Source organism: Phacochoerus africanus, chromosome 3 (genome assembly GCF_016906955.1).
Source record: "Phacochoerus africanus isolate WHEZ1 chromosome 3, ROS_Pafr_v1, whole genome shotgun sequence".
Taxonomy (NCBI): Eukaryota; Metazoa; Chordata; class Mammalia; order Artiodactyla; family Suidae; genus Phacochoerus; species Phacochoerus africanus.
The window spans coordinates 16,773,980-16,799,263 of NC_062546.1; the positions used below are offsets into that span (position 1 = coordinate 16,773,980).

Genomic DNA, 25,284 nt, shown 5'->3' on the forward strand with positions numbered 1-25,284 from the left:
ACAATGGCGATATTGTGGAGCACTTAACACTCACATAGAAAAATATCCCATGATATGGAAAGATATACATGATACACTGTAACATGAAAAAATTATGTTATAGGACAGTATGTTGCACGTACAATGTGATTGAAATTTTGTTGAAAAAAACTAGTATATGGATATGACATGAATATGTCTAGAAAAAAAGACTAGAAAGATATAAACCAGAACATTGACCTTAGTTGTCTCTGGGTTATAGTTGTGATTCATAATTTTCCTTCTGGCTAAAGTTTCTGAGTTTTCGCCAAAAACTGTGTTTTACTCTTATAAAATAAAAACTGTTTCAAAATCGTTTTTAATTCTGTGCAAGGCCCCAAGGGAGCTCAACTTGCCACTGTGACAATGCTAAGAGTACGTTGTGATTTTGGAAGTCTCTTTTCCTCTGGGGCATTCAGCACCTCATCCGTAAGCCAGGGGGCTGGTGATTGCTAAGGTCCTTTGAGCACTTATCATGTGCTCTGGCTTCCTCTAAACCAACACCATTAGCCCTGGGGAGCCCTGCATGGCACTGCTGCGAAGCCTGTTGCCCACTTAACAGATATAGAGAACAGACTTGTGGTTGCCAAGGGCAGACAGGTTGGAGGGGGTGGGGGGATGGACTGAGAGTTTGGGGCTATTGCTGTTAGAATGGCTAAGCAATGAAGTTCTGCAGTACAGCACAGGGAACTATATCCAGTCTCTTGGGATATAACATGATAGAAGATATGAGAAAAAGAATATATATATATATATATATACACACACAAATACATACACACATACACACACACACCTGGGTCACTTTGCAATTGACAGAACACTGTCAAGCAACTACAATAAAAACTTTAAAAGAAGAAGCCTGTTGCTGGTAATTTCACTCTCAACTATAGCAGATGCTGGCAGAATCCCACCCATGACCCCTGGACCCTGACCATTTCGGTACTGGCCCAACTTCTAATAGCTGCCATCTTCATGTCTTTGCCTAAGGGCTTTCTCTGGTGGCCAGAGCTCTCTCCCCACCCTGCTGCCGGTCCAAGTGCTGGAGACTAAGAAATTCCCAACTAGGAGCAACCTTCGAGCAAAAATCACCCAGGTTGGAGTATAGATACCCCAGCTCCCTCCCTTTTCATGAGGGGCTCCCAGAATCCCCCACTGGGATTGATCCTTCAGGTGTGCACTGTGGCAGTGGGCTTGACCACACACCCCTTACTGGCAGCCTCACTTCCCCCTCCCCTGCCCCTGTGTCCCGGGACAGCCTTCCAAATAAGCCACATGCTCAGGGATCCTTGTCTCGGGATCTGCTTTGGGGCAACCCCAAGGAAGATAACTCGCACTCTTCATCTCTTCTCTGCTCAAATCTCCAACCCCCACCACCTCAGGAGTGGACGTTGCCTTTTATTTTGTACAAGTAGAAGCAGTCAGAAGACAAAAATATCAATAGGCATTCACAGAAGAAACTCTGAAGGCCAATACATGTAATGAAAACACATTCAGCTTTACTGGCAATCAGCGAACTGCAAATTAAAACAACAGACAGGTCATTGCATAAACACCAGATTGAGGGGAGCTGTCTAACAAGACCAAATGTTGCGGAGGAGATGGGAAAAGAGAACCTCATATATCCGGGGTGAGGGTACTGGTACTCTTACCTTGGACAGCTATTTGGCGATATTTAGTAAAGTCAGAGATATGTCTGCCCTCTGACCCTATAGCCCTATGACCCAGGGATCCCACTTTCAGGTAAATACCTGAGAGTAACTCTTATACACAGGCTCAAGCATAATCACTCCAGCATTGATAATATTAGAAAGAAAAGAAGGAAACAGACTATCAACGGGGCACTGGATAGGAAATTTTAAAACATTCTTACGCTATCACACTGTATTAAGGCAAATGAACTACATCTACTAGTAAACAAAGCACATGTTGAGTAAAAATAAGTTATATACTTTACGGGAATATCAGAAGCCTCCCTAACAGTGCAAGATATTGTCTGTGATTATACACAATGCAATGAATTTTCAAATTGCTAAAACCTGTATAGCACAGGGAACTATATCTAGTCACTTATGGAATATGATGGAGGATAATGTGAGAAAAAGAATATATACATATGTGTGACTGGGTCACTTTGCTGTACAGTAGAAAGTGACATGGAGTTCCCGTCGTGGCTCAGTGGTTAACGAATCCGACTAGGAACCATGAGGTTTCAGGTTCAATCCCTGGCCTTGCTCAGTGGGTTAAGGATTTGACGTTGCTGTGAGCTGTGGCGTGGGTCACAGATGCGGCTCAGATCCAGTGTTGCTGTGGCTCTGGCGTAGGCTGGCGGCTACAGCTCCGGTTAGACCCCTAGCCTGGGAACCTCCATATGCCAAGAGAAGCAGCTCTAGAAAAGGCAAAAAGACAAAAAAAAAAAAGTGACAGAACACTGTAAACCAACTATAATGGCAAAAATAAAAATCGTTTTAAAAAATAAAATAAAATAGCTAAACCTTGGTGGCAAGTTTGTATTTGTAATAGTAAACTCTGTATGTCTCTGGATAGTTGTAATATTTCTAAAAGAAAAAATATTGGGGTGATGGAAATATTCTATCTTGATTGTGGTAGTGATTACATGACAACGGACCTCTGTCAAAGCTCCTTGAACTGGACACCTAGAACAGGTGCCTGTTCTCACATGTAAATTAGCCCTCGATAAAACTGATCTTTAATCTTTAAAAGAAAGAACAATTAAACGAGACATTGACTGGCAGGTGTCAGCCTCTCCTACAGGACCTGGTTCCACATGGAAGTGGATGGCAGGGGGATGCGGGGGGGAAGAGATGCCAGAGATGACTCTGGGTCAGCCTTGAGGGTCTGTTCCCCAAACTTGAGGACCTCAGGGCAAATGAGACACCCTTTGCTTTGGGGAAAGAGTGGACCCAGCCCGCCCCACTGGGTCTAATTTGAGAGCTTCGGGAGCCAGAGGAGGAGCCGTCTCTGCTCCTACCATGAGTTCATCATGTTCTTTGGCACCTCAATGTTCTTTCCATCTAATTTTTCAGAAGTATCAACACATCAGAGATGTCTGCCCTGAAATTGCTGTTTGGATGAACGTGACATTTGTAGGCCAGCAATGGAAACTGGAAGAGCTGATGTGTTTGTGACTCACAGCCTCACCTCATGCCCCACCTTCCCCAAGTGCACACACTTGGGGCAGGGGGGTGGGGGAGGGTGCATTTGCCTGGATGGAAAAATACAGCTCTAGACAGATGCTTGGTGAGGCAAGGGAGGAAAGAGGAAGGAAGGGCTGCCTAGAATATATTAAACACTCTGTGCCAGGGCCACTGTGCCATTTCATGCTCCAAAGGTTTATCATTACCCCCATTTTAGAGATGAGGAAATAAGCTCAGAAAAGGGATGTGTTAGTTTGCCAAGGTGCTGAACTTAAAGAATTTAAGAAGGAAGTATTTAAACACCTGGCCAGGAATATCAAGTTTTCAACAAGAGGAAGAACATCAGAATGCCCTGTTTTTCCACATGAACGTTTTGATGTCAGAAGACCAAAGTAACATCTGCAAAGTTGAGGGAATGGAAGGGTGATTTAAGAATTTTATACCCGGAGTTCCCGTCATGGCGCAGTGGTTAACGAATCCGACTAGGAACCATGAGGTTGCGGGTTTGGTCCCTGCCCTTGCTCAGTGGGTTAACGATCCGGCGTTGCCGTGAGCTGTGGTGTAGGTTGCAGACGCAGCTCAGATCCCGCATTGCTGTGGCTCTGGCGTAGGCCAGTGGCTAAAGCTCCAATTCGACCCCTAGCCTGGGAACTTCCATATGCCGCGGGAGCGGCCCAAAGAAATAGCAAAAAGACAAAAAAAAAAAAAAAGAATTTTATACCCAACAACCATTTTATTCACATTTACTTAAGGACTGTAGGCTCCATCAACATTTGTCTTAAAAGGGTTTTGATAATAAAAATATAGTGTGAAATCAATAGACATAGGCGTCCATGTCATGTGGAAGTTCCTAGGCCAAGGATGGAACCCCCAGAGCAGTAACCAGAGCCACAGCAGTGACAACACTGGCTCTTTACCCAGTAGGCCACCAGGGAACTCCCATGGCCTCTCGATTTTTGACAGTTAAGCTAAGTAAGGATATAAATAATCTAATTAAGATAGTTAATAAAATTGATCAAATAGATTACACTCTGTACACAGGGAAAAGAGAATCTTCTTCTTCATGTGCCAAGGTGATATTTGCAAAAGCTTGCCGTATGCTAGGCCACGAAGGAAACCTAAAAATTCTAAAAGTAGATATATCCTAATTCACAAACATTGACCTTGATGCAATAAAAATGTAAATTAATAGTAAAGGCAAAAGAAAAATTGTAATTGAGACATTCTCTATCCTCAACAACTCTTAGCTCAAAGAAGAAATCAGTTTAAACAGCTCAAGCCTTATTGAGAAGAAAAGTCATAGGCTTTAGCAGTTACATTCCAAACAAATGTTAACTGATATGTCTTCAAATTTCTGCAGTCAATGGCCACACAGTAATTTTGTTTTTTTAATTTATTTTTATTAGGGTATAGGTGATTTACAGTGTTGAGTTAATTTCTGCTGTATAGCAGAGTGGCCCAGTCATACATATATATACATTCCTCTTCTCATATTATCTTCTATCGTGGTCTATCCCAAGAGTCTGGATATAGTTCCCTGTGCTGTAGAGTAGGACCTATGAGGTCTTATACATTCTAAATGCAATAGTTTGCATCTACTAACCCCAAATTCCCCATCCAGCCCACTTCTTCTCCCCTCCCCCTTGGCAATTACAAGTCTGCTCTCTATGTCTGCTTCTGTTTTGTAGATAGGTTTATTTGTGCCATATTTTAGAATCCACATATAAGTGAGAAGATATGGTATTTGTCTTTCTCTTTCTGACTTAACTTAGTATGAGAGTCTCTAGTTGCATCCATGTTGCTGCAGATGGCATTATTTTGTTCTTTTCATGGCTGAGGATAATTCCATTGTATATATTTTAAGACCCAAATTATTATGACTCTCAGCCTTCCATCCCACTAACCACAGTCCATCCTTCTACCAACTTCCGCATGAAAGCATTCCTGCGAACGCCCTTGCTTCTAAGTTTTACAGGTCCCTCCTCTTCACCACCTGTCTCTCTCCTTCCCGGTCCCCGCCCCTTTTCCTTTGGTCAGCAGCCGGACAGCTGCATGTAGTGATGGACTAATTCTGCACCTTGACTACGGCAGTGATTGCACAAATCTACATGTATGTAAAAATTCACAGAACTGCACAGCCCCTCAAAAAAAAAAGTCAATTTTACCGCAGGATAATTTTTAAAATACAATGAAGGAGAAAGGGTAGTGATCCAGAGTATTTAGAAAGAAGACACTTTCTGAATTTTTTAAGAAAGCAGACACATAAATGATACTAAAAGCTGAAAACTGAAAATCCAAAACCAAAGCTGAAAACTACAATAAAAAAAAACTGATCCTAAAACATTAAATAAAATATTAACAAATCAATTAAAGCAAGACATTAAATAACTACTATAATATGTCCAAACAGGAGTTTGCTCCCAAGCTATAAGGATGGTGTAATATTAGTTAATCTATAAATACGATTCACCATATTTTTTTTTAGGGCCATACCTGTAGCACATGGAAGTTCCCAGACTAGGGGTCAAATTGGAGCAGCAGCTGCCAGCCCACACCACAGCCACAGCAATGCCAGATCCTTAACCCAGTGAGTGAGGCCAGGGATCAAGTCCACGTTCTCGGGGACACTATGTCAGGTTTTTAACTCACTGAGCCACAACAGGAACTCCCAATTCACCATATTAACAGGTCAAAATTAAAAAATGATAAGATCATCTCCTTAGATGCCAAAAAAAGGTATTTGATGAAATGAAATCTTCATTTCTAATGAAAAAGAATTTTTAAATAGTTTAATAATATTATCTACAGATACTTACATATTCAGATAACTACTGGATGAAGATATATATATCTCTCTCCAATAACTGACATCTTACTCCAAGGTTTAGCAGTAGGAGCATTTCTAATATGTCCCCCCACATAAGTAAGTAAGAAAATAAAATAAGGTGGAGTTCCCGTCATGGCACAGTGGTTAAGGAATCCGACTAGGAACCATGAGGTTGAGGGTTCGGTCCCTGCCCTTGCTCAGTGGGTTAACGATCCGGCGTTGCCGTGGGCTGTGGTGTAGGTTACAGACACGGCTCGGATCCCGCGTTGCTGTGGCTCTAGTGTAGGCCGGTGGCTACAGCTCCGATTCAACCCCTAGCCTGGGAACCTCCATATGCCACGGGATCGGCCCAACAACAACAACAATAACAACAACAACAAAAAAAAGACAAAAAAAAAAGAAAAGAAAATAAGGTATAGCTTTTGGAAAGGAGGCAACAAAATATTCATGTATTATACAGTTGCCTTCCTAGAAAAACTAAGAGACTAATAAACTATAAGAAGTAATATAATAACACAAAAATGCAAGGATAATAATAAACAAATTTAGGAAAATATATACAACAACTCAGAAAAACAGCTCTTTACAAAACTTTAAATAATGATAGCTAATATTTGGTAAGGACTTACTGGGGTCATTGCCATCCAAGAGGTATTATTCTTATCCTTATGTTAAAAATAAAGAAACTGGGAGTCCCCATTGTGACTCAGCGGTAACGAACCCAACTAGTATCCATGAGTACGTGGGTTCAATCCCTGGCCTCGATCAGTGGGTTAAGGATCCAGCGTTGCCATAAGCTGTGGTGCAGGCTGCAGACATGGCTTGGATCCCGTGTTGCTGTGGCTGTGACGTAGGCCATCGGCTACAGCTCCAATTCTACCCCTAGCCTGGGAAACTCCATATGCCATGGTGAGGCCCTAAAAGGCAAAAAAAAAAAAAAAAAAGGAAACTGAGGCTCAGAGAGGCAAAGTTACCTGCTCAGTCACACAACTTCTGAATAACAAAGCTAGGATGGAAATTGCAAAAGCCATATATTTAACCATCAGGGATTACTATTTCCTGCCAGTATACTTTCACATATACAAGTCATAGCTAGTCAGAAGATGCTATGGAATAAAAGACTCATTTCCCCAGAGCAACAAAAACACGATAATACTTAGGAATGAACGTAACAGGAAACTCGTGGAACCGCTAATGCAGAGAAAAATGAAACACTACGTAGGGACATAAAATAGAAGAAAAGATTTGCATGAATAATGATAGATACCTTTTTCTAGGTAGATGCTAACATTATAAAAATATAAATTCTTCCCCAAATAATATAAAATTTAATGCAATCCAAATTAAAACCTCAAAAATATTTTCTGTGATCTTAACAAAATAATTCTAAATTTTGCCAAGAAAAATCTGTGTAGAGAGATGTGAAAATCCTTTTCAAAAAAGCAACAAAGGGGACTTTTCCTTAGCAGGTATTAAAATGTATATAAAACTATGGTCATCGATAATGAGAAACGTTGCCTAAGGAGACAGACAAACCAGTAAAACAGAATGGAGAATCCACTTTAGACTCCCCCCCGAATGTTGAAGTTTAATTTATGATAATGGCAACATTTCAAGTTTAGTGAGAAGATTATGCTTAATACAATAAAAGATGTTGGGATAATTGGTTAGCCCTTTGTGGGATAAAAATCTCAGCCTTCCTCCTAATATCAAGATATATTCCAGAGATCAATGGTTTACATATTTTCAAATGGCTAAAATGCCAGGAAAATATGTTTATGTGAACACTGAGGACTATGAAGCTCTAAAAGGTTAATTTTATCATGTAAATTTTTAAAATGGTAATGAATACCATAAACAAAATCAAAAGACAAACTGTAGCATGTGATGAAGAGCCAAGGTCTCTACTGTACAAAGAACTCTTTCATATTAGTACAAAAATAGCTAAACTTCATAGAAAATGGGCAAAAATAAATGAAAAAGCCATCTGAATAAGAAATAACATAAAAAGATAGTCAACCTCAGTAATCATTAAAGAACTCAGGGAGTTCTCATTGTGGCACAGCAGAAACGAATCCGACTAAGAACCATAAGGTTGCGGGTTCGATCCCTGGCATGGGAAAATACTGAGGGGAAGTAGGAGCATGGAGATGCTAGTCAGAGGCCAAGGATGCAAGTCTAGAGGTGGGGGTGTGGTGGGGGGGTCATGTAAATGTCCTGGGGCCTGTAGACTTGATTACCAAGGAAGCTGGGTGGTGAGAGATGCTTGAGAGGCAACAGGGAGGCATGATCGGATAGTCAGAGCAGCCAAGGATGCAGAATGGAGAGAGGGATGCTGAACTGGTGGGCAGAGAAGACAGAAGGCAAAGTTGGGAGATGGGTTACATTAAGCAAAAAAGCAAATCAACTAAACAAATAAATAAAAATGTTAAGAATAACAAGAGCCGAGATTTTCACTGCCCAAGAAGATATTTACAAAAGTGTAAAAGGGGAAACCTATCAAGAACCCTGAGACGTTGGACTGAAATTGTGGGCATCCATATGATGTAATATACATATAAATAGATATGCAACTAATTTACAAATGAATAAAGGGCTTTACGTGTGTATACATACACACATATACATAAACAGACGATACATACCTACACAGGTAGACAGATACATAGACAGGTAGCTGTGTAGACAAGAGCAATGACATCCCAATAGCAATGAGCATAATACTTAGTGCCCATATCTTGGTTTTAAGTACCACTCTCCACTGAAAATGAACCAGGGCTAATCAAAACAATGGCTGATTCCAAGGCAGAGGCAAGGAAAATGCAAGATGAGAAGATGAACCCAGACTAGCTCATTGTGCCAGGAAGTAAGGAAATGATCAATGAATCGTGGAGCCATGTTAACAGGACGCAGGAGACACTGTGTCCTTAAGGGGCTCCCACTGACCAAATCAGGGACAATAGGAGCATAAAATAAATAATGAAAGAAGTTGATTATATAGTAAGAATCCAGAGCTCCCACTATGGCTCAGCAGGTTAAGAACTTGCTGTAGTCTCTGTGAGGATGTGGGCTCAATCCCTGACCTTGCTCAGTGGGTTAAGGATCCAGCATTGCCACAAGCTGCAGCACAGGTCACAGATGTGGCTCGGAATCAGTGTTGCTGTGGCTGTGGCATACACAGGCCGATAGTTGCAGCTCCAATTCTATCCCTAGTCTGGGAACTTCTATATGCTGCAGGTGCGGCCATAAGAAGGAAAAAAAAAATTTTAATAAAATAAAGTAAGAACCCATGAGCTCCTGCTGATTCAAATAAAGGGGAGAAAAGGAAATGCTCTTCCTTACAATAGAAAGCCAACTAATAAGTGTAGAAGGAATGGTGGGGATTAAAAAAAATCCCCACTTGGCAAGAGTCACAGAGGTGGTTGATCAGTGGGAGTCAATCCATGGAGGTTTGACAACAACAGAATATTGACATAATCTCAGAGACCCACCACAGACTGGTCCATTCCACAAGGAGAATGGTGTGTAGGCAGAGAAACCTAGAAGCACCAACATGACCTGGGCACTGAGGTTAACATCCTGGGCACGAGTCACTGCTGTATGCCTCCCAATACGGTGCACTGACTGACTGCAGCGCCCAGGAAGCATGACCTACATCCAGAATTGAGGAAACATCAGGTAGATCTGGGTTGAGGGTCATCTTACAGAATGTAAGACTCATACCCTTTAGGACCATGGAAAACTCAAAAGACAGGGGGAAGTAGAGGACTTGTTCCAGACGGGAGAAAACTGAAGGCACATAAGAACTAAACGCATACACACCTATTCTTGGAGAAGACCTTGGACCAGAAGAGAAAAGGCACCTTGTTGGCACAGGTGATTTGACTTGGGTCTGTGGATTGGGTAGTAGTGCTTGTAGCAATGCTGATTTCTCGATTTGGAGGGTTGCATGGAGGTTGTGCAGCAGAATGGGCTTGGTTTGGGGAAACACACACTGCAGTGTTTAGAGAGGAGGGATATTATGTCTGCAGCTTGCCGTCCAAGGATTCCGAAAAAGAATAATGGAAAAAGAGCACAAATGTGATTTAAAAGAAAAAATGTTAACCATTTCAGAATCTGGGTGAGGGGTCTTTGTATTTCACTCTAGCAAGTTTCCTGAAAGCCTGAAATTTCAAAGTATATTATTCTTTTAAATAATCAGTGAGGGAACAGAATAATAGATTCTCTGGTGATAGGATTGTAATTTGGCACAACCTAGAGAAAGGGCAATTTGGCAATATCTATCAAAATAAGCCTTTCTCTGAGTCTAAAAAATCCATAAAGTATGCAAAGATATATGTGTTATAAGGATATTCAGCACAGAATAGATATAAGCTTGAAAAATTGCAAACAATCCAAATCCAAGTACCCACTAGTGGTTATTGAAGAAGTTAATTACATCCATACAACTTAATTCTCAACTACCCTGAAACAATGAAATATTGCCCAAAGGTGTTCCTGACATAGTTTTGAAAAGAAAAAAAAAAAAAAACTTCAAGAGTTCCCATCATGGCGCATGGAAACAAATCCAACTAGGAACCATGAGGTTACGGGTTCGATCTCTGGCCTTGCGCAGTGGGTTAAGGATCCGGGGTTGCTGTGGCTGCGGTGTAGGCCGGCAACTACAGCTCCAATTCAAACCCCTAGCCTGGGAACCTCCATATGCTGCGGGTGCAGCCCTGAAAAAAGACCAAAAAAAAAAAAAACTTCATTTATTCACTCACTTGGTTATCAGTTCATCAAATATTTTTTGCATTCTACCATGTACCAATTACTAGGCAAGGTATCAGATTTATAAAGATTATAAAGTTATTTCCCCCTCTGAGCCTCAAATTCCAGTTGAGGAGAAAGGACATACAGGCAAATAATATGTGCGGTATCTTAGATGAAAAGTGCAATTGATAGAACAATTTTCATAGAATGCTATTTGGGAAAAAAAGAATTATATGAGTGGCAATGTGTATTAAGGACGTGCATGGTGACAAAAAGCCCACATGATGCATTCTGCTCTGTTATCAGTGGTTTTCTCTGGGAAATAGGTTAAAATGGGGAAATTTCACTTTTGCTGTGTTTAGAAATTTTTAGAATGAGCATGTCTTGCTTGCATAACTGGGGGGGGGGGAAGGCAATACAAATATCTGACAAAAAATAAACAACGTAATGTCACCTGAACCCAAAACAAGAAAAAGATTGGCCTTGTCTCTAAAATCGAGCTGCAGCTTCGCCCCAGGAGAGCTTGACCTAAATTATTATTAATTGCAGTGGTGGGTGTGAGCACTTTGCCATGTCTGCAATTTTAAAAGTAAACAAACATCTTGTTCTCAAGATAATCCTGAAATGTTTATATTTGGTCTTCCTGAGAAAGGACGTTTTGTGACTCCCTAGGGCTGAAGGGAGGAAGGGGAAGGCCTCACACGATTCTCAGGTTTGCCTGTGGAGGAGGGCTGCCCCCAGCACTCTCCCCGCCCCCCCATTTTAGCCACAGAGGGTACACTTGTCAGAAGCACCTCTCTCCACAGAAAAATCCTGGGGTCCAAGTTCTTCCCGGCTCCCCTCTAATTCCATCAATGACAGGGAGTGAGTAAATTTGCATATTAAAAAAATTTTGGAGTTCCCATTATGGCTCAGCATGTTAAGAACCCGACTAGTAACCATGAGGATGTGGGTTCGATCCCTGGCCTCGCTCAGTGGGTTAAGGATCCAGTGTTGCCAAAAGCTTAGGTCCCAGATGCAGCTCGGATCTGACATTCCTAGGCTGGCAATTGCAGCTCCAGTTTGACCCCTACCCTGGGAACTTCCCTACGCCACAGGCACAACCCTAAAAAAAAAAAAAGAATCTTTCTCTTTACTCACCTCTAACTGAAATTCACCATTTCCTTCCCTTGTGAACTCTGACAACAAACCCCAGCGTCTGCAGCGCCCAGGACTTTGTCACCAAGAGAAATGGCAGATATTTTCCTATCACATTGCTGTCACTGCTGCTATCTTGAAAGATGGTTTACACTCTTCACTGCTTCAAAATTACAATACTAATTAGACCCGTCCCTAGCTCCTGGTATTAATGTGTTAATAAAGAAGCACATTTATTACAAATCAAAAACGTGTTAATATTTTGATAACTGCCTTTCAAAACAATTGGAATCCTTTGTAATCTAATGTATTTTAGTTTATACATTTAAAAGATTTGCTCAGGGAAGAGGACTACGGCTCAGAAAGGTTAAGAGGTTTACTAGGGGTTGAGGGTCCCAGGAGGACTTCCAGATCACCCCCAAACCCTCCTGCTATGGACAAAATGTTTGTGTCCCTCCAAATGTACATGTTGAAGCTTAATCTCCAGTAGGCTATTTGGAAGTGAGATCTTGGGGAGGTGATTAGATTAGGAGAGGTCATGGGGGTGAAGCCCCAAGGATGGGATTGGTGCCCTTATAAGGGGATGAAGAGCTCAGAGTTCTCAGCAGACATCAAAGCTGCCTGATGGCGCCTTGATCTTAGACTTCTCAGCCTCCAGAACTGAGCAACAAATGTTTATTATTTAAGCTAACCAGTCTAAATTCCCTCTCCCTTTGGAATTTAATTCTAATTGGGTTCAAGAGACAATGAACAAATAAGTTAAATACACAGGCAGTGATAAATACCATGAGGGAAAAACAGGGTAGGGCAGGGGAATCAGAAACGTGAAGGTGAAGAGGGGGTTGGCTGTGCTTTGAAATCAGTCACCAAGGAAGGTCTTTGGGGCAAAGACTCGAGGTCAATAAGGAACAAGCCATGTAGATATCTGGGGTAGGGAAGAGTGTCTCAAGCAGAGGGAACAGCATGTGCAAAGGCTCAGAAGATTGGGAGAACATGCAACAGTGGAAAACCAGAGGGAGGCTGACATAGCTGGAACAGAAGTGATGTCATGTGATATCGTGTGATATCACTTATATGTGGAATCTAATAAAAACGATACATTGGAGTTCCCACTATGGCACGGCAGAAACGAATCCAACTAGGAACCATGAGGTTGCGGGTTCAATCCCTGACCTCGCTTGGTGGGTTAAGGATCTGGCGTTGCCATGGCTGTGACATAGGTTGGCAGCTGTAGCTCCAATTTGACCCCTAGCCTGGGAACTTCCATGTGCCGTGGTGCGGACCTAAAAAAAAAAGAAAACAAAACAAAGAAAGAAAAAGAATGGATATGAAAATATATATACATATATGGATAACTGACTCACTTTGCTCTACACCTGAACCTAATACAACATTGTAAGTCAACTATACTTCAATAAAATTAAAAAAAAAAAAAGCAGACATTGATGGCAGGAGTTCTCAGCCATAGTTGAGTCCAGCCCACTTTTCTAGTTGACCTTTACCTCTTGTTTAACCTTGAAGACACGGAGACTGGTTGGCAGAGATGCCTTCACAGACGGGAGGGCCTGGGATCTGGGTCTGTATTGTGTGTTGGGGGAGGAAATTGTCAAGAGGCAAGTGTGAGCTCGAATGTGTACATGTGGAGTGTTTGCACACATGTGGGTAAGTTTGAGAAGGATGCAGGAGGATGTGGGGGAGGAAATGTCTGAGACTCAGGCTCACCTGCCCCTGATCACAACCCACATGACTCCCCACAGGCGGAGAGCGCCTTCACGCCCATCACCCTTCCGGGAGCTCATAGAAACCTCTGGGTTATGGGTTCTGGTCCCCACTTTATAGCTGATGAAAATGAGACTTCATCAAGTGTGAGTGACAGGTAGGTACCCTCCATTCCACCTACATCCACCATAGCAAAGAGGCAGGACCCCAGTGATGAGTCTGGAGGAAGAAGACGCATTTTGGAGGCTCCTTTTTGGGTTCTCTCACTTAATAACCCTCACAATAGGCTGGAAGGTACAAATGAGGAAACTGGGGGTCCAAGAGGTGAAGTCATCTCAGCCCCACAATCAACATTCTCGGATGTCACAGACCACCGGACGGCCACACGAACTAACGTGGGGGGTGGTCCCCGCCTCTCCTCTCCCTTACCTTCCACATCCACCCTTCATCAACAGCTCCTGCAGGGTCCCACACATCAGATTCTTCTGTGTATCATTTCTCAGTCCCTATCAGCCCCACCCCACCAAAGCCCGCAGGGCTCTCCCTCGCGACTCATTCTCCCCATAGCCACTAGAGGGTGCTTTTCAAACCACAAATCAGATTTGGACACTCCCCTGCTTAAAACCCTTTGTGGGCACTCCCTCAGGATAAAGTCCAAAAGCCCCAGGAAAGGCCCCCAGGCTCTACCTGCTCTGGCCCCAGCCAGTCTCTCAAGGCTTTTCTCTCACCACGCTCCCCTTTGATTACTCTGCTCCAGCTCCACGAGCTTTGTTCAGCTCCCCAACATGCCTCCATCCCTTCCCGCCATTAGGGCTTTTTTGTACATAGGGCTTTTTGTTCCTTCATCCTGGGATGCTTGGCCCTCCCATGGTTGCTTAGCTACCACTGACTCATCTTTCATAGCTCAGCTCAAAGTCATTTCCTCTGGGAAGCCTCCCTTGACTAACAGAACAAAATGATGATGATAAAATGATGTTTTTTGAAAGTAACTTTTTTAGCTCTTACCCTGTCCTCAGAACGTTCTAAATACCTTGCATGTCTCAATTCATGTAAACCTCAAAACAAACCTATGAGGCTGGCACCTTAATCATCTCCACGTTACAGGTGGAAAGTGAAGCACAGAAAGATACGTCGATTTGCTTATGGTCACACAGGGAGTTTAGCTTCAGAGCCCTCCCTCTCTGGAGCAAATCTTATATTATATATACTCAGCACCACCTTCCTCTCCTTCAGAGCATCAATCATCATCACTGCCACAGGTTAACCTTTATCGGGCTATTTGGTATATTCCAAGCACTGTTCAAGCGTCTTATAAGCATTCTCACTGTTGTAATTTGACATTGGTTGGTAGGATCTTGGCAGTTCAGGTTGTTCACGTTCTGACTCATACCGTTTCATTTATATCCACAACAGAACACTGGTTAAGGACAGGAAGGCTGAGGACAGTGAACGTGAGACACAAGTGAAAAAGCAGTGCTGCAATGATGCTAATTCACTCTTCGTGCCTCACAGTAACGCGCACTGGGACCATCTGATCCCAGTCTTACAACGCGCATCCATATGCTTCCAGCTCCTCAAAAACCAATTGTAAAGGGAGGAAATTCAGGGGTGAGTATGATCACCCTGACTTTTCACTTACTGGAGGGGGAAAAAAAGGACCCCACGATGTGTTCCTCGCACAGGTCTCAATAACAGCAGCCTGAAGCCTTCTCTCCTATTTAGTCAAATTGAAACAAACCTCAACATTAACTAACAAGCCAGTGCCTTTATTTTAGCCACACAACACAAAAATCCCTAACATCAGGCCATCAACACCGTTTCTCTCTGCAGTCGATGACAAACACATGATTAGATGTCAATCTACATTTTGGAGTTCCCGTCGTGGCGCAGTGGTTAACGAATCCGACTAGGAACCATGAGGTTGCGGGTTCGGTCCCTGCCCTTGCTCAGTGGGTTAACAATCCGGCGTTGCCGTGAGCTGTGGTGTAGGTTGCAGATGTGGCTCGGATCCCTCGTTGCTGTGGCTCTGGCGTAGGCCTGTGGCTACAGCTCCGATTCGACCCCTAGCCTGGGAGCCTCCATATGCCGCAGAGGTGGCCCAAAGAAATAGCAAAAAAAAAGACAAAAAAAAAACTAGATGTCAATCTACATTTTAATATGTTTGTTCCCCAAATCAAACATGATACGTCATTTAAAGATGTATTTGTCAGCAAACTGTGCAGTCTGTTACATAATTAATTCAAAAGAAATTAATTGTGTGTCTCTCTCTTTAAAGGAGCAAGATAAAAAATGTCTCTCTATGTAACGGCCATATTAAACATGAACATATAACACAATCCTTGATAGCATGCTGATTTAAATAATTAACTACTTTTTAACATATACCATATAAAATAAGCAAAGTGGATTATAAATCTTCTAAGAGGGTTGGAGAGATTCTTTCTGCCATGAACGGGAACCTTTGATGGGCACCCCCTCAAGGCTCAGTTGAAGGGAGGACTCTGCAGAGGGGACATAATTGGCTGTTCAGGGCAGAACTGGGGCCACGTGCTAGGCTTCCTGCCCCCCACCCCCACAGCTTAATACTCAGTCCCTTCTAGCTCTGCCCCTACCTGGCAACCTTTCACCAGAAGGTCTCTCCCACCCACTACCCACCTGCCACCACCCTCCACTTTCACTTGCATCTCTCACACCCCTGTTGGCTTATGCCTTTAGTCTGATGGTTCCCTCACCACCTCCAGGAAGGCCTCCAGCTGCCCACCATCAGAGCTCGTCCTCATCCTCAGCTTCCAGGGAGTGTAGTTATTGCACCAGGTCATGCCCGGGCCACTCACCTCCTTCCCCCACGGGACTCTGACCTCCAGAGCCCAGCTGGACCTCACAGCCCTCTGAGCCTCCTCATCCAGACCTGAGGAGGGTTCCCTCTACACAGAGGCTGTGTTAGCCCTCTGCTCCTGCAGGATTGGGATCTCAGCTGGGCTCCCCCACGTCCTGAGGGACAAAGTCCCTGGGCTCAGCTGGGCCTCAGGGATGGACAGAGGCCTTGTTTAGAGCTGTACATACTAGAGAGAACTTGGGCAAATCACTTTCCTCTTGGGGGCCTGTGTTCTCAGCCTTCCAATGGGAGAAAACGTCTCCCACGCCTTGCCCCCAGCCAAGAAGGAATCTTCAAATACCCCCAAGTCAAGTGTGTAGGTGTCCTTTTCTCCACCGGACAGATCTGGGTCTGACCTTGACTCTCACCTTCCCTACTGTGTTCCCAGACCAAGCCACCAGCACCTCTCAGCTGGGCTCCCCACAGCCACCACCACTCCCCCCACCCCCCCCCCCCCCCGCGCACACACACACACACACACACAACATCCAGCCTCCTCTGGAGCTGGAGGGATCCTATACAGCATTAGTCAGATTGTGTAACTCTTCTGCTCCGGCCCCTCCCACAGCCCCCCACTTCCTTCCCCAGAGGAAATGCCCTCAGGCTTTGGTCCTGCTGCCCTGGCCCAGATCCAATTGCTACCCGCTTAGTGCCCCCACTCTTCCACTGCACATGGCAGGAAAGCAAGTCTCTTCGGAGTTCCACAAACCGTCCAGCATTTTCTGCCCTCTGAACCCTAGCACACGCCTGGACCGCTCTGCCTCCCCATCTGCCAATAACCGGCTCCTCCCTCTCCTCCAGCCTCCAGCCTCCATCCCTCTGAGAGGCCTCCTTGGCCACCTGTTCTGAGGACGGCTCCTCCTCAACGCCTGCACCGCAGCCACACTTGTTGCCCTCATTGCGTGGATCACAATGGCATTTAATTTGCTTGCGGAGTTACTGCTTTTGTCACCCACAGAGTTCTGTCCTGTTCATTGTTGGTTCTCCAGTGTCTGAGACAGTGCCTGGCACAAAGGAGGTGCAAAAGAAATATTTGTTGGGTGAATGAATGAATAAATAACTAGGGGTGATTGTGTGGTACCTCGTGAAGGCCCTGATGGATGTGAGGGGAGGTCTTTTGTTTTGGTTTGGTTGTTGTAGTTTTTACAAATAATTAACAGTACTTTTATTATTTCATTATTTGATTTTTTTTTTTTCTTTTTAGGCACCCACAGCATAAGGAAGTTTCCAGGCTAGGAGTTGAGTCAGAGCTGCAGCTGAGGCCTACCCCACAGCCAGAGCAACACCAAATCTGAGCCACATCTGCAACCTATGCTGCATCTCACAGCAACCCAGGATCCTTAACTCACTGAGTGAGGTCAGGGATCAAACCTGCTTCCTCATGGATAATAATTGGGTTCCTAACCCACTGAACAACAGCAGGAACTCCCCAGTATTTTTATTTTTAATTCATTTTTTACATTTATTAAACTAGAGTTGATTTACAATATTGTGTTAGTTTCAGGTGTACAGCTTTACTTTTTTATTGCCACTTTTCATTGTGTTATTTTTTTGGCCACACATACAGGATGTGGAGGTTCTAGGCCAGGTATCGAACCCACACCATAGCAGCAACCCTACAGTGACAGCACTAGGTCCTTAACCAGCTGTACCACCAGGGAACTCCTTGGGTGTACAGCTTTAGATTATCTTCCATTATAGGTTATTATAAGATATTGAATATAGGTCCCCTGTGCTATACAGTAAATCCTTGTTATTCATCTATTTTATGTATAGTAGTGTCTCTTAATCCCATATTCCTAATTTATCCCTTCCCATCCCTTTTCTCCTTTGGTAACCATAAATTGTGTGTGTGTGTGTGTTTAATAGCTGCACCTAAGGCATAAGGAAGGTCCCAGGTTAGGGGTTGAATTGGAGCTGCAACTTCCAGTCTATATCACAGCCATGGCAACACTGGATCCAAGCTGCATCTGTGACCTACACCACAGCCCATGGTAACACCAGATCCTTAACCCACCTGAGTGAGGCCAAGGATAGAACCCGCATCCTCATGGAAACTATGACAGGTCCTAAGCCCCCTGAGCTACAATGGGAACTCCATAAGTTTGTTTTCTATGGCTGTGTTTCTATTTGTGTTTCATAAATAAGTTGATTTGCATTTTTTATTTCATATGTGATATCACATAATATTTATCTTTCTCCGCCTGACTTCACGTAGTTTAATAATCTCTAGGTCCATGCATCCATCTTGCGGCAACTGGCCATATTTCATTCTATGTACAACTATAAATGTAATAAAATTCATTTTAAAAAAGAAAAAATATTTCATTCTATGGCTGCGTAATATTCCACTGAAGGTATATATACCACATCATCTTGATCCACTCCTCTGCTGATGGACACTTAGGTTGCTTCCATGTCTTGGCTATTGTAAATAGTGCTGCCATGAACATTAGGGTGCATGTATCTTTCTGAATTAGAGTTTTCATCTTTTCCGGGTTTTTGCCCAGGAATGGGATTGCTGGGTCATATGGCAATTCTATTTTTAGTTTTTTTAAGGAACCTCCAGACTTTTTTCCATAGTGGCTGCCCTAATTTACATCCCTGCCAACAGTGTAGGAGGGTTAGGAGAGGTTATTTAAAAGTAACCCAAAACAGACCTACAAACACCTGTTACCTTGAGGAAAGGTCTCTGCAGCTTGGCCTCTGCCCAGACTCTAGCCCAGCTCTGCGGGCCTTTCCTCATCTCTCCCATGGTTCATCCCACAATGGACATGCTTCATCCACTCAGTCAAGACAGGTCAAACCACGAGCAAAACACATTTTTAAAACAGCGTAGGACAAGTCACCACCCTGACTTCAATGTGATTAGTTCTGTGAGATGGAGATGATTCACCCCCGTGCAGGGCTGTGAGGCTAAGACGCCCGAACGTATGAAAAGATCCCTGCATGTTGCCTGGAGCACCGCAGCCCTGGGGACCCACGTTAGTCTCCCTCCAATCCCACTCCCTCCTCTTTCCCTTGGCAATCCTTGAATCAGGAAAGTCCTGGAATGCAGACTGTGCCTCTTGGTATTCTGAACCAATTACCAAGTTCTGTGGGTGTCTGTCTACCTCTTGGGGCCGTCAAGCATCTTAATTAATTACGATCTGAAAGGGTTTGATGTTCCAGGAATAAAAAAGGCATGAGGGAGCCCAGGCTATTTTAAGGCACATTAATTATTTAATACACATTATTTGTAGAAAATTGGGACTAACAGTTAAATATAAATTTAAGGTTTGGAGCACTATAATTATTTTAACCCTAAATTCCATTATCAAGAGGAGGCTATAGGGCTAGCAGAAAGAAGAGAAGGTTCTAGTCTGAGCCTGGCCATGGATTTGCTGTGTGACTTCAGGAAGGTCACTGCCCCTCTCTGAGCCTCAGTTTCATCATCTGTAGAGTCTGGACTAGACGATCTCCCAGGGGCCTAAGCCCTGACACTCTCTGGAAGAGAAGAACACCACTGGAGCCAGGATCAACCCAGGTATTTCAGAAATACTCCATCCTGGACCCACTTCCAAGGTTCTCATTCACCAGATCCAGGCTGGGCCCCAGAGTCTACACTCTAACAAAGCTCGAAGGGAACCTGTCTCCGGGGCTCTTTAGGCTATACTCTGAAGAGAGGTGGCTGTAACTCTGGGACATCCAGGGAAGCCCCTTCAAGATTTTGACATGAAAGACTGCCATTTTTATTAGCCACATGCATGCAGAAAGGGCAGGTTAAATGATATTTGAGTGGATTTGCCCAGGCCTTGATCTTCCTCTTCATCAAAGTTCATGTTGTTAACTCTGGGGTCAAAAACACGAAACGTTTCTCTTGTAATTAGCTCGTAATCAGTTCACTAAAGTGACTCCTCCAGACAAAGCCATCATTCTTGTCCACAGGAACTGAAGATGAAACACAAACAGATAAGCTCTCTGCAGAGAATACACATACATGTATGTCCTGAACACACAGAGGAGAAGCTTGAATCTGAAACCCTGGGGAGCAATCCATCCATCTGCCCATCCATCCACCCATCCACCCAACCATCTATCCATTCACCCATTCATTTATCCCACCATCGATCTATCCAAGAAATATCCATCCACACATCTATCCACCCATCCATCTATTCATTTACCCACCCACCCACCCATCCATCTATCCATTCACCCATTCATTTATTCCACCATCCATCTGTCCAAGAAACACCCACCCATCCATCCATCCATCCAAGAAATGCTTATTGAGAACCTCAGGCACTGGGGATACAGATGGTAAACAATACAACGTCGTCTCTACGAGGGATACGGACACTAATCAAGTAAACTAAATAATTACAAATTGTGTAAAATGAAATCAAATAGGTCTCTGAAATAGAATGGTGGAATGGGAGAAGTCTACCTTGAATGAGTAATCAAGGGAGACGTCTCTGAAGAGGTGACGTTAAAGCCGATATCTGAAGGATGAGAAGGCACATATGAGAAGTCTTTCAGACAGAAAAAAACACAGTAATCTCCAAGACTTTGCGCATGAACTGCTTGGGGACCTAAAACACTTCTTAGTCTAACTCCCTTCCCAAATGCTCAAATGATCTTCTAGCTACTGCTTTCATGCTTTAGGTGATGGGGAACTCACTGCCTCAAGGAACTGCCCCCCAACCCATTGTTAAGGACTATGATAGATCAAAGCTCTTTTTCATATGAACCTTATAATGTATGATAACGTAAGGTCCAAGTTAGGAACGTAACCCAAGTTACTCTAAGCGGTCCACGAGACAGCTTTGAGCAGCCGGAAACAACAGTGATACCCCCAGGTAAACATCCTCTTTGCCTATTGTACCTCCTTAGTTCCTTCAGCCAGGCCCCGCAGGCCTAGATGATGTCCATGGCATCTATTCCAATGAGCCATGTTCCCCTTACCCTGCCAGCAGAGAACTGATGTGGTCTGACCAGGATTACAACAAGTAGGATTCTCACCTCCTTTATTCTGAGAGTTATACCTCTGCTAATGTGGCCCAGGGTACCCAAATCTTTTCTTCTTCCTTCACACTGATGGAACAGTGATCATTACCCAGAGGCAAATCTGGCTCTTGTTTCTTTTTGACCCCTTCAAGCTTCAGTTACCCCTGTCCATGCATAGCTCAGCTGGCCCCGTGATCAATGCTTGGTCAGAAAATGTTAAGCCTGACTGCTCCCTGATTCCTTTCTGTTAAAAAAAAAAAAAAAAAAAACCAAAGATGGCAGAAGTTATGTCTATGCTTCTCTGTACATATCCCTGGCACCTGGAGCAGTACCTGGAATAGAGAAGGTGCTCAGTAAGCATAAGGTGTATGACTGGCAGATGAGTAAATGAACAACCAGCCAATCAGGACTTTGCTCCTGACAGCCTCTTACTGACAGACTGGGGACAGTTTCTCGACCCTTTTAAGCCTCAGTTTCTCAACTTGCAGATGGGTCTCCCCTTTCTATCCATAAATAGCAGGGTGTGGACAGAGCTGGTGAAAAAGCGTGGTGCACAGAGAGTGTTAGAGAAAGATCGTCCCCCAGAGCCTCATAGCGAGGTGTCAAGGCGCTTTGTGGGTGCCGAGTGGGGATCTCTGGGTCCTGGGGTTCAGTGGGTTTGGTGTCAAGAAGAACCATAGTTAACATTTAATGAGTGCTCAGCACGTGGATTTACTCACTGCATCCTGACAACAGCCCAGGGAGACAGGCCCAGCTCATATCCCCATTTTAGAAGTGATGAAACTGAGGCACAAAGAAGCAAAGTTTAACAGCCAGGAAGTGGCAGAGCTGGGTTTCAACTCTAGCTTTAGGGTCCACATGCCATGCAACCTTTTTGATGACCGTGCCCTGAGGCCTGAGGATGCCTCGGCTTCCCTGAGAGCTGAGTAAGGGAGCAGGTGCTAAAGGCCCCCAACCTGCCGGGCTTGCTGGAGCTGACTGGGCCACCATCCCCACCAGGCTGGAGCACAGACAGGATGAACATGTCCTTGTGGAGGGGCCTGTAAAGGTGTTGGAGACCTGATGATATCCTGTGCCTTGTGCATTTATCAAATGCTTGCTGTGCACCTGACTGTTAAATGACTTGTTAAACTACAAGCATTTTCTCACCTATCCCCACAGCAGGCATATGAAAGAAGCATCTTTTGCCCACAGTTTACTGGTGAGAAAGCTGAGGTTCCAAGAACCAGAGGTTTCTGTGCTTGGCATCTTTCTACCCCCCGCATCCAGAACAGACAGCCTCACTTGGGCCTTGGGCACCCTCCCTGGCCTCTGCCAGAGGCCTGGAGAGGAGGAGGGATTGTGGGGAGGAGGGAGAGAGACTGGGGCCAAGGTCAGACGATGTGGGGAAGAGGAAGAGGGGCAGCGGGGAGGTGGGATATTCGATAGGCAGGGACTCCGTGGCCCTGGGCCATGTGAACCCCCAGGCAGGTTAAGGGGCCTTCCTGAGCCTCAAGATCTTCATGTGCAAAACTCCTCATTCTGGGAGGAACTGTGCAAGAAAAGGCAGCCAAGTTCCAGGTAGATAGTAGGAACTGAGTAATTTTCGGGAGATAGTAGGTGAAGAACAGGAATGGGTGGGGAAGGGAGGACAGTGGGAACAGGCAGGCATCAACCACTGCAGACGGGACAATGAGGGTTCAGGGGGACACCTGAGCACCGCCCTTACCGCTGACCCCCATTTCTCCTTCCTGGTGTCTCTACCACGCTTCACGTTGTTAGAAAGAGCCCAATGACACCGTTAGTGCCAGAATCCAACACTACTACTACAGCAGTGGCCATACTGTAAGAATTCTTCCTAGGATGGGAACCCCACTGGACTAAGCTCCTAATTTAGGAAGGTCCATCAAGCTTAGTGCTCAGTGAATGCATGAAGGAATCAACATAAAAATGAAGCCTGTCCTCAAAAACTTAAACACAGACTTACCCTCTGATCCAGCAATTCCACTTCTGGGTCCACACCCAAAAAAACTGAATGCGAGCTCTCGAAGAGATATTTGTACACCCATGTCCATTGCAGCATTATTCACAAGAGCCAAAAGGCGAAGCAGTCCACGTGTCCATTGACAGATGAATGGATAAATAAATGGGAAATCTATGTATGAATATCATTAGGCCTTAAAAAGGAAGGGGATTCCGACACTTGCTACAAAAGGACAAACCTTGAGAACAGGATTTCCCATCACGGCTCAGCGGAAATGAATCTGACTAGCATCCATGAGGACGCAGGTTTGATCCCTGGCTTTGCTCCATGGGTTAAGGATTCGGCGTTGCCGTGAGCTGTGGTGTAGGTCATAGACACGGCTCGGATTCAGCATTGCTGTGACTGTGGTGTCGGCCGGCAGCTACAGCTCCGATTCGACCCCTAGCTTGGGAACTTCCATATGCCGCAGGTGTAGCCATAAAAGACCAAAAAAAAAAAAAAAAAAAAAACCAAAAACAAAAAAAACCTGACAACATTACACTAAGGGAAGTAAGCCAGTCATAAAAGACAAATACCGAATGACTGCCCTTACAAGAGGTACCCAGAGGAGTCCAATTCACAGAGACAGAAGTAGGATGGTGTTGCCACAGCTGGAAAGAGGGGGGAACGGGGAATTGATGTTTAACAGGTATAGAGTTTCAGTTTTGCAAGATGAAAAGGGTTGTAAAGATTGGCTGCACCACAATGTTCATAACACTTTTGAACTGTACCCTTAAAGACGGTACATTTTATGCTATGTACATTTTACCACAATTTAAAAGAAAATGAAGCGTGACTGGAGTTCTCCTGCGGCACAGTGGGTTAAGGATCCAGCGTTGTCACTGCAGCGGCTCAGGTAGCTGCTGTGGTTACGGGTTCAATTCCTGGCCCTGGAATGTCCACATGCCGTAGTTGCGACCAAAAAAGGAAAAAAAAAAAAAAAATGAAGCATGACTTGACCTAGAGGCAGGGACATGGACTGTCTGACCTAGAGTCCCCACAATCAAATGAAAATACAATAGCCCACAGTCCCAGAGCCAGACGTGCCTTTTATTCACAACCGGCAATGAGAAGAGGGTTCATTAGACGTCTAATGATTGATTTTTAAATTCGCACTGAAAGGCTCGATCATCTATATTCAGAATCAGCTTGCCCTGCAATTAACTAAAAACCACTTATGACAGGAATTCATACATAATCGCTATCAGTGGAGTCAATTTGTAAGAATATTCCAAGCATTTAATTGACTTTTAAAAGAATAGCTACAGCAAGCTAATTAAATATCAAGTCAGGGAATGTGTTAATTGATATTTAATAAGGATGTCAATTGATGTCTAACTAGCCAATATGTCTCTTAAAATATGTCAATTAGATGCCTAAAGATCCTTTTCAAAGGGGATTAGGAATTGAACGCATTGAGGATGTAATTGGTTAATTTTTTTTTTCAAATTACAAATTGCAACCCTCCCTACTGACTTTGCCTGGATCATAGAACCATTTATGAGCTGCTCTGCCTGGTCTCCAGGCTGTCTTTATCTACAGATTCATAAAGCCAGAGCTGGCTTTTGTTGGGCTCTGGTGCAACAAAAATGGGGCCCAGAGAGGGTGAAGGAATCCTAGCCAAGTTCTCCTTCAAGTCAGGCATGGGCTTTGCCTCCACTCAGCAGAACTGATTTTAGATAGTCAGGTCTGAAGGCCCATGTACAGAGCCCAGGCACGGAGTGTGCCCCCTGCCTGAACATCCCCACTTCTGCCCTGCCCTAAGAATCTCCTCCGTGGAGTTCCCGGGTGGCTCAGCAGGTTAAGA

The 25,284-nt window shown here is 44.1% G+C and overlaps 1 long non-coding RNA gene across 2 annotated transcripts; it reads right to left on the reverse strand.

Annotated features, from left to right (window-relative positions):
• Positions 1-19,686: 19,686 nt before the first annotated feature.
• LOC125122059 (uncharacterized) lies at positions 19,687-23,468 on the reverse strand. Of its 2 annotated transcripts, XR_007133690.1 has the most exons (3): positions 23,442-23,468; positions 20,916-20,970; positions 19,687-20,416 (listed from the first exon to the last, which is right to left on the reverse strand). It is a non-coding gene; the product is annotated as an uncharacterized LOC125122059 (long non-coding RNA). The 2 variants fall into 2 exon arrangements; XR_007133689.1 differs by lacking the exon at positions 23,442-23,468 and having other exon boundaries at positions 20,916-23,424.
• Positions 23,469-25,284: the final 1,816 nt, after the last annotated feature.